This window comes from Mirounga leonina, unplaced genomic scaffold (assembly GCF_011800145.1).
Source record: "Mirounga leonina isolate KUSES-001 unplaced genomic scaffold, KU_Mleo_1.0 Mir_93, whole genome shotgun sequence".
NCBI lineage: Eukaryota > Metazoa > Chordata > Mammalia > Carnivora > Phocidae > Mirounga > Mirounga leonina.
In genome coordinates, this window is record NW_023270854.1 from 9,440,710 (window position 1) to 9,449,663 (window position 8,954).

Genomic DNA, 8,954 nt, shown 5'->3' on the forward strand with positions numbered 1-8,954 from the left:
TATAAATTTTTAAAGTAATTTTATAATTAGGAACTGGAAGAGTAATTCCACCCATCAAAAAAAATCGCAGAAGAATCTTCTAGGAAGGAGTCTGGAACTAAAGAATTGTGGAAGAAACTGGCAGCAGAAAGCAAGCTTTTCAAGTGAGGGTGGGCACATTGTGGTTTACTACGGCCTGCAAAAAGAAAACAAAACTGGAAAGAAAATTCAGAGAATGCCTTTAGTGTCTTTGTGGCCTGAAGGGCTTATGGGGTGATAGAGGTGGGTGAAACAGAAGTAGGATTAGGAGATGAGCAAGCAAGCGTAGAAGGAACACAGTGATTATAGAATGCATTGATAGTTCATTTAATAGAAGATGTAAAAGGAAAGCAGAAGGATCAGAAGAAATACTACGGTGTGTAATGTAGAGAATTTTTTTAATGGACGTCTATGCTTATTTTTTGGGATGTCATGTCAGTGAATATGATAAATGTGTTTCCAGCTCTTACATGTTACAATAGAGTGTTGAGAGTCACCTTGAGCTGCAGATTTAGTTGAATATTCATTTCTTAATCTCTGTGCCATGAATATTATCTCCCTACCCCCCTCCAACAGGTGGGTTTTGTTGTTAAATATACTGAAAGCTGTGTGAAAGAGGCATTATAATTAATCATTGAGTCAGAGGGGTTCTTTCTGTAGGACCCCTTGGAACCATTGGGGCAGCGGTGAAGCTCACACCTGACCTGGCCAGTTCTGTGATGGGGACATGTCCAGTCATCCATGGGGCTGGGGGGTGGGGGTGCTGGTGTATTGAAGAGTGGGGACAATGACCCAGACGCACACTCTATACTAGTGCTTGAAAAGTCAGTAACAAAGGAAAGAAAGATGCTGATCACTTTCCTATGTCCTCTGTTAAAAAGAAGTTAGAATATATTTCTTAGCATTTCCCATAGTACTTTAAAGCATACCTTTCTGAAGGACAAAAGGACATCTATTTTTTTTTTTTTAATAAGTTGCTCTTTGCCATATAACTGTCCCTTTCTCCCCAGGGCTCATCCTGCAGTTTCTGCAGCTCTGATTTCAAGGGGAAGTAAAGACGATATGACAGGAAATAAACCACATTCAAGTAATATAATAACCGGACTCTTACTCTAAGCCACAAAATTGGGGCAAATGGCCTGCTAAAAAGGGAGCAATTGCTTTCACGCAGCCCTCCTCAGCATGAAGGATGGAGATGCTCAAGAAGACAATAGAAAAATGTTGCACACACACATCTTTTCTATCATTTTCAAGAGAGTGACTTAACTCTTAATGCAAGAAACTCTCATGTGAATCTAAATGTGACTTTGATGGAAGTCATATTTGGGCATTCTCTGAGAGGGAGCACGGTATGAAGCTATAACCAGAGTGATTTTTAAACCTTTTTTCCTTTGTTTGATTGGTTTAATTAAATTATCCAAATTTATTATATAATCATTAAACTTAAAGTTTTGCATTGCCTATTATTAACATTTTCACTCTAGAATTGATATATAATTTCTTCAACTCCCAAAGGACTTGGGATAAATTTGAAAGAGGTTTTTTTTATTTTATGAGATGCATATTAGGAGCAAACGTAGAGTGCAGAGCTATTTTCTGTGAATTTACTTCACACTTTCCCTTAGAGATCTAACAAAAAACCCTGAAACTAAATCATCAGGAACTTTCTTACAGTCTCTCAAGACCTCTATCTCCTTTTATTATATCTTTTTAGTAAATGAGATGTCTGCTTTTATTAACTAAATTATCTTCTTTTATTAAATAAAAATGTCAATGAATTAAAATTTATTTAAATTCTTGGGAAAATAACTGTTTTTCTATGTTGTGGTTAGAATACTGTGAACCTTACTTTAAAGGTCAATGTCAGTATTACTTCTTTTTTAAACTCAAATCTGGTGTTTAATATTTAAACCATGACTTGCAATTATTTTTCTTGAGGCAATGTGTATTTCTATGACTTCTGTATGGTGTATATTTCTGTCAGGCAGGGAGATGTCAGGAATGAAAAAAGTACTTGCAATAACTTCATCCAAAGACAAAATACCTTGGGGACAATTTAGATTTCATAGACCCATGCTCAATGAGGAAAAAATACCATCAAATCTATGAAATGCCAAATTCCATGAAATCTCATGAAGACCCTGAAAAATTAACCTTTTAAGACATTTAGAAATAGCAAGGAGAAACCAACAAATTGTCATTGCTTATATTCCTTAGAAAATCTTTCTGTGCTGTTTTTTCAAAGTTGCAATTTTTGTGGATATTCTTAAGTGTGCTTAAACATTCATAATTTTATTGTGCTATAACGCATATGCTTTCTATAATCCTTTTGGGGCACTATTTTCTGGGTATATTATTAATGCAAGTTATTTAATTGCATGCATATTTATACTTTGTAAAATAATATTTTCTTAATTTTATTTAAAATACTAGCGTATTTTATTTATAAGAGTTAAAATCCCTGCTAAATACACTTAAGAAGTTTAAATATAACTGCAATTAAAGGAGAATTGGATTAGGTTATATATACTCTTTAAAAATAAAATAAGGCAGGGGCGCCTGGGTGGCTCAGTCGTTAAGCGTCTGCCTTCGGCTCAGGTCATGGTCCCAGGGTCCTGGGATCGAGCCCCGCATCGGGCTCCCTGCTCCGCGGGAAGCCTGCTTCTCCCTCTCCCGCTCCCCCTGCTTGTGTTCCCTCTCTCACTGTGTCTCTCTCTGTCAAATAAATAAATAAAATATTTAAAAAAAATAAAAAAATAAATAAAATAAATAAAATAAAATAAGGCAGAATGCCTTAAGCTGTATTAAGATTTCATGTTATCTACCAAATCTACATATAGATAATCTTCTGTATCTGTGAACCATTGATATCAATCATGCATGTCTTATACCTATTTATCAGGACATATTGTTATTGGTATTCAAAGACACTATAAAATGATGCCCCCCCATTAAAGACACATTTTATGGGAAGCCAAATCAACCATATTTATAATCAACAAATATGACCAATACCAATTTCTACTTCCCAATCTTACAACATTTCACTGTCATTTCCTGCTCTTATATATGCCATATACACACAAACATATACAAACACATGCATACTCTCTACATCTGTTTGTGGCTGTGTTTTTGCAGGCATGTGAGTATGTATAAATAAAATTCCATGTGACCCCTGAAATTGAGAGAAAACAAGTTTAATTATTCTTGGTAAATCCTTACAACAAGTCAATAGAAAATAATTTGTTAAATATGATCTTCAAGATAAAAATAAATAAGAACATTAATTAAACAATTCCACAAAATGGAAGAAAAATGCATTCAAAATTAAAAAACATGAAAACATAGTGTTTTTTTTTAAGATTTTATTTATTTATTTGACAGAGAGAGACACAGCGAAAGAGGGAACACAAGCAGGGGGAGTGGGAGAGGGAGAAGCAGGCTCCCCACCGAGCAGGGACCCCGATGCGGGGCTCGATCCCTGGACCCTGAGATCATGACCTGAGCCGAAGGCAGACGCTTCACAGATTGAGCCACCCAAGCGCCCTGAAAACATATTCCTAATAAATCTTATGAGAAGGTGACAGGAAAGCTCAAGCATAATGATATTCACACTAAATGTTAATGAACACTATTTCCTTACTAAAAGGTGAATATTGTAAAATTTAGGTCAAATAATAACAACACAGAGCTGCCCATAAGCTACGCAAGTTCTGGTTCCCTATTTATCCTTTTCCGACAACACCTTGGCATGGGTTTTCTCCACAGCCTGTTACTGCCCAGACAGGGTAGAAGTTTGGTGATCCTTTAGCCTCTGCTTGAGTGAGTGGGATGGGGCCACAGTTCTGTCTTTGGAGGATTGCTTAACTATAGTGGTTATTTTCTAAAAAGTTTACTATCTTGCCAAGCTGCCTCTTTCTTGCTACTTCGGCTGGAGAGAGAAGGCATTTTGGGGGCTTTTTGAGTCTGAACCTTCTGACATCTCAGGGTTGCTACCCTCTGTAGCTCCATGTTCAGATTATATAAAGTTAAAAGAAAATCCAGACAAACCATCCACCATCATTCTGAAGTCCCAACATCCTTAGTCAGTTTGATTTCTCTCCACCTTTCAGAGGTGGATCATAGATAAGGGTGAATGGATTTTGCCTGAGACTGGCATCTAATACTTGTGACCAGAGACAGACAATGAATGGTAGCTTGTAAAAATGGGATATATTCTTTGTCTCCCTGCATCCTTATCCTTTCAATGTGCCATTGCAGAGTCTCTCATCTATATGTAGAATCTGTTTTCCCTCCCCTTGAAGCCAGGTTGACCACATGACTCTGTTTGGCCAAATCTGATGCTAGAATACATGAAGCAAGAGGAAATGAGCAGCGATTCTTGCACATCAGGACTTGTCCTTCTTTACTGCACAGGAAACCCTGTGGCTGCCATATTCATGGGCTGAAGCTAGTCTGCTGGAGAATGAGAGGACCCTTGAAGAACTGAGGTGACAAACTAATAGTGAATGAGCCCCAAGCTTGCCACTGACGCATGCGTGATGCCAACCAAGATCACCTGAGCCTGCCTCAGTCCAGATTGACGATCCAGTGGAGTCCAGCCAAAGATTGATAATAGGCTAAATTGATGATTCTTTTTTAAACTGCAAGTTTTGGTGTCGTTTGTTAGACATTAAAAAATAACAAATTTAGACATCATGAAGAAAAAAACAATATTATCAACAAAGAAGAAAATAGTTGCAATACACATATCCACCAATACGGTGGGTCCAGGATATAATAAAGAACTCTGTAAAAAAAAAAAAAAGAAAAGAAAAAAGACAGCCCAAAGAAAAATAGTCACAGACTTGAACAAGCATTTCACAAAGAAAATCCAAATGTCTAATAACTATATTAAAAGGTCCTCAGTTTCATTGGTCATCAGGGAAATGCAAACTAACCACAATGTAGTATCCGTACACATTTATCAGATTTACTAAAATAAAAGCATTAGAAAATATGAAGTATCAGGGACGATGTTGCTGAGCAACCACATTCTCATAAACTGCTGGTGGGAGTGTAAACTGGCATTTTTAAAAACTGCTTGTCAGCATCAACGAAAGTTAAAAATACACCTACCCTGTTACCAAGCAATGTCACTCCTAGCTATAAATCCAAAAGAAATGTGTCCATATGCTTATGAAAAAACATATTCATCATAGCATTATGCAAATGGCCCAATTCTTCCCAAACTAGACACAAATATCCATCAAGAGAGGAACAGATAGGGGAGCCTGGGTGGCTCAGTCACTTAAGCAACTGACTCTTGATTTTGGCTCAGTGTCATGATGTCAAGGTTGTGAGATCGATTCCTGCATCCGGCTCTGTGCTGGGCATAGACCCTGCTTAAGATTCTCTCTGCCCTTCCCACGGGTCCTCCCCGCCCCTCAAAAAAGGTACAGATAAATCATAATGCACTGACACAAAAATAAGATACAACAGTGATGCAAATAATCTACAATGCTGTGCACAATAGGAATGAATATCAGAAAACATAATTTTGAACAAGGTAAGTCAGAAAGTCATACAGTATAATTCTGTTCAAATATAGGACAAAATAGGGCAATCTAATTTAAGCTATCAGAAATCTTAAAAAAAGAAATCTAAATGGTGGTTTTCCATGGGGAAAGAATGACTATACAAAAGCGTAAAGGAGGCCTTTGTGGTTCCAGTGATATTCTATTTCTTGATCTGGGGGCTGGTTACACAGGTGTGATCAATTTGGGAAAATATATTTATTAAAAGGATATATATCACCTTATTAAATGTTAATAAAAAGATAAAAATTAATAGTTGACTTAGCACATTTGAATATTGATCAATATCTTCCTAAACAACAATAAAACAGCAAAAATATCTGAAAATGTTTTAAATCAAATTAATTCCCTTCCACCTTGCAAGGCATCTTGCATGATATTTTTGCCTGTTATTTAGTTCCACTTTATTTAATATCCCTTCAAATTAGACATTATAATTAATTTTCTAGCATTACACAATCAATGCATTTTAGATTTATTCAAATGTTTCACAATGTCTTTGCTACCATTCTCTGTGCAATTCATATCTGTGTTGCTTTTGATAGCTCTCATGTTGAATATATAATTCAGTGGTTCTTTCCACACTGGTATTTTAGCAGTGGTTTCTACCTGAAAATGTCTTTATTTTTATTTATTTATTATTTATTTATTTATTTTTAATTTTTTAAAAATGTTTTTGTTTTTAACTGTTAGATGTTGTAACAGATTATTCTGGGGTTTTTTTTGTTGTTGTTGTTCCTGTTAAAATGTTTAGTTGTTATTTATTTGTATGTAATCTGTATTTTTAAGGTTGTTTTTGTGATGTACTCTTTGTCTTTGGTGTTCTGAAATTTCCCTATTCTGTATATATATTTTTAAATTTCTCATACTTAAGATTGTGGACTTACTCAAACTAAAACTTAATATGAATTTTGGAAAATTTCTCAGACACTTTATTTTTTAAATATTCTTTTTCTTATTCACTCATCTTCTCCTCTCTGGGATTGCAGTGGAAATATGTTGGGATTTTTCATCTTTTTATACTGTCTTTTAAGTTGTCTTTTTTCCCCAAATCAATACAGCTTTTACTGCATCTTTAAAATATCACAAGTAAGTCTGAAAAAGCATCTGGCATCTTGTTTCTTTCTGTAGTTGGACAACTTAGATCTTATTCATCGGCCTGAAACATAGATACCATCCCCAAATTTTCTGATATCCTTGTTTTTAACTGTTGTGACTTGCTGAATCAAAGTAGCTGAGTTTGATACAAGTTCAATATTATTTCCTTCAAGAATTAACTCAACCTTCTGGGCTTTAGATACTGGACAAGCAATGCCTGGCCTCATCTGAACCCTATGGGTATATTTTTTACCCAAGGAATTTCAGATTTTGACAAGAGAACCATTCTCCTGAATAACAGCATTGATGGGGAAGCGAGCATAGACAGACTCATCTTGTAATGTTGGAAGCCCAGTGTAACCCCCTTGACCATGTTCTGTACATGACTGCAGATCCTGTGGACAGTAGTCAGCTCTTTTCTATTTCCCACCATTTTTCAACTCGGAGCCTCTTTTTCTTTCCAAGGAGACTGAATTCTACGCTGATGTGATTGATGGCCACTCCTCTGAGGCCCTTCACAATAACAGTGTGTCCCTTCAGAGTGATGTGGACATTTTCTGGAATGTCGACAATCTGATTGCTGAGAATGATTTTCATTCATGTAGTAGATGTGGCAAAGGGAGCCATACTGTCATCTTTTAATCCTTCTTCATTGCATCAGGGCAAATGCCAATATATATGCTTTGAGTTAACTTTTTTCCTCAAATGTATGTATTCTGCAGCTTTATACATAATTTAATATTTTTCTTTTTATTCTTTTTATTTCCAGATTAATTAATTATTTCCCAGTTCTGGTAATCGGTCTATGAGCATTTTCATTATAATAATTTTATATCATGTTAATTTATGTGTTTTTTTAAGAATTTATTCTTTAGGGCAGTTTTTGATTCACAGCAAAATTGAGAAGATGTAGACATTTCTCTATACTCCTGACATCACACATATAGCTTCCCCATTATCAACATCCCCCATAGACTGGTGCATTAATTATAATTGATGAACCTACACCGACACACCATTAACACTGAGAGTCCATAGTTCTACTTTTAGTTATACTTTTAGATATATAGATATATATATATATATATTATATATTATAATAGATAATTAATTTTTCTGTTTTAAGGTTATGATAGCTATAAACCTAACATGGAGAATTTATTGTAATTACTTAATAAAATACATAATAAATGAACCAGATACCAACTGAGGCATAGAAAAAATCAGAGCAGAAAAAATAAAAATTATGTGTTGTGTTTTAAAAAATATCTCACATGTTAAAAAGCCTATTTTCTTTCTCTTTGCATGTGATACATAGCTAGCTAAAAATATGCAGCTGTCTCTCATATCCTCACGGACTGCCACATGTCAGATCATGTGTTGCCTTTGACATTTATCAGGCTGCTCTGCAATCCCAGGTGGTTTTTTTCACATTTTCTCTTTTTATATGAGTTATGTTCATTCTCCCTACAGTCACTCTCACTGTTCTGCTCTGAACCCCAACAATCCCTTCTTGCTCTAAATTCCCAGGTTTTAATTATATTGTTCTCTATTATTTTTCCATATTAATTTATCTGTAAAGCCAGATCATAAAGCACATGATGTATGAGTTATTCACTTAGTGCAATTATCTCTTGTTATATATTAGATATTCAATGCTTTAAGATGAATTGGATTATCTTGAATTATACATGTGTTTCCAGAGTGTCACTGAATGGCTTGACGATTCTCCATGAAAAAGGATGTATGGATGTCTGAGCCTTGGACTATCTGGAATATTACCTCAAACAACCACCTAGAAACTTGTATTCACTGAGTTATACTGTATTCTAGTAAACGTGTTTTTTTTTTTTTAAATCTTCATAACTGGAATCAAAGTTCCTCCAGAGAGATTATTTTGTATATTTAAATTTGCATATGCAAGTTTTTGCACATAATTAATGCTTAGTAAAGCTAATGATTTTACAGGCATGGAAAAGTTCTTGTATTGATGAATAAGTAAACAATTTCTTATCTAGATGATGTCAGATAGGTTACCAACACTTTTATATTATCAGAGTATATAGAGTATTCTAACGTGTTAATATGTGTAGACTTATAACAGTTTCTGACACATTGGGCGTACTCTATGTGTTTGCCATTATTACTTAGCTTCCATTTTTGCAACACCCAACTAGATTTACCCTAGCCCCTCATGTCAGTCAAATTAAAAATACCTGTGGTCAACCAATTAAGAATTCACTGGACCTGAAGCCGAAT

At 35.1% G+C, this 8,954-nt stretch overlaps 1 pseudogene; it reads right to left on the reverse strand.

The window, feature by feature from the left end:
* Positions 1-6,506: 6,506 nt before the first annotated feature.
* On the reverse strand, positions 6,507-7,307 carry LOC118004506 (annotated as a pseudogene).
* Between the last annotated feature and the right edge of the window lie 1,647 nt (positions 7,308-8,954).